This window comes from Saccoglossus kowalevskii, chromosome 8 (genome assembly GCF_978046115.1).
Source record: "Saccoglossus kowalevskii chromosome 8, keSacKowa6.1, whole genome shotgun sequence".
In the NCBI taxonomy this organism is placed as follows: Eukaryota; Metazoa; Hemichordata; class Enteropneusta; family Harrimaniidae; genus Saccoglossus; species Saccoglossus kowalevskii.
Window position 1 is genome coordinate 26,426,482 of NC_140648.1, and position 1,957 is coordinate 26,428,438.

The following is a 1,957-nucleotide window of genomic DNA, read 5'->3' on the forward strand; positions in this document are numbered from 1 at the left end:
AGCAAGGCTGTACATAATAATAAAAAAGAAACATGGTGAAAAAAAGAAATGACGGGATCTCCATATTATGCACTATATTTAACTATTAACAAAACGATAATACATTTAAATTTGGAACTGTTACAGCCATTTTAATTATGAGCATTAGCAAACACCTTACTGAGTGAATGGTTATGCAAATTAGCAATTATCTCAGCTTCTTTTTAGTGCACATCCCAGAAAAAGCTCCTAGACGCTTTGACCTTTTGTTTTGAAATTTTCACAAATGATTGACAATGTGTTTATCTTCAAAACGCCGTCGGGACATTCTTTTTGGTTGAACAGTGTTACAACAATCGTACATACAACTAGCCTGGGTGTTAATTTATGCATAAACTTTAAGTAGTGAAATTTGAGCTGCTGCCCTGCAAAATTGACAACTGGTAGACAGTTTTCAAGACGGCACTTTCTTCATAGTAAACAGATGTACCCATAAACCAATATTGACAGGAAACAGAAGCATGGTTTAGAAGCTATTTTTTTTTAAATCACTTTTTACCAAAAAACACATTTTTGTGCATATTTCAAACTACAGTGTCCATGAAAAAAATACTAACAGCATTTTAAAATTCATACAATGAGCTTTCCGAAAATATATAGTTTTGAGGGAGGTCATCTTGGTTTCCTAATCAACTAATTAAAATACCTGTCAGGTAAACTGCATCTCTACCTTAAATAAGTACTTGAGATATTGGTAATTAATATGCACATATTTTAGTGTAAAACTAATAAGGTTTGTACAATGTAACAGACCATCTATGTACCGAGTTTCATTGAAATGTGATGATTGGTACTTGAGATATCAGTGAAAAGCCAAAAATCTACTAATCATTATAGCGTAGATTTTTACCCACATAATCCTAGAGTGTAATGTAATGATTAGTACTTATTAAAATTACTAATTATAAAAATTACGTAATTTATATACACGAATATTAATCTAATACTTATTAGGTCTGTGCAATGTGCTATGACATCTATGTACCAAGTTTCATTGTAACATGATGATTAGTACTGGAGATATCAGTGGAAAGCCAGAAATTGACCAATCATTATGCAAATTGGATGATTAATATCCACATTTATTCCGCAAACTAATTAAGTCTATGCATATTCCTAGAGCATCTATGTACCATGTTTCATTGAAATGTACTTGAAATATCACCAGAATTATTTAAAAGCCAAAAATTTACTAATTATGCAAACTAGGTAATTAATATGCACGGAGGATATTAACCCAACACTTATCAGGTTTGTGTATTGTCCTATGTCATCTTTTTCAAGTTTCATTGTAATGTGATGATTAATAATTGAGATATCAGTGGAAAATTGACTATTCATTATGCAAAGTAGTTAATTAATAAGCACTGATATCTACCCAAAACTATTCAGGTCTATACATTGTCCCAGAGCATCTAATTTCATCAAAATCCAATGAGTAGTTATCAGTGATATCAGTGGAACAGTCATGGAACAGCTAAAAATCATGCTAATTAGGTGATCAATATGCATGGTTTTAAAACATAACCTAATCAAATTTGCGCATTATCCCAGAGCATATATGCATCAAGTTTCATCAAAAACTAACATGTAGTTCTTGAGATATCAGTCGAACAGGCAGACAGACACACACATGCATATATATATATACATGCGTACAGACACACTATCTGCAAAGTCTTCCTTTGTGTGCTTCGCACAAGGAAGTCAAAAATGGTAAAATAAAAACAAAACTATTCCCCATTACTTTGCGCTTCATCCGCCATCCCATAATTATCAGGACTATGTTATATGAGATTTGTCAAAAACGACTAAATTTCGGTCATAATTATAATCAAAACAACAACCTCGATAAACAAAGCTTTACCCATGAGTCTAACAGCTGACGCAATTGTAGTACGCCCTCATACATCGCGTT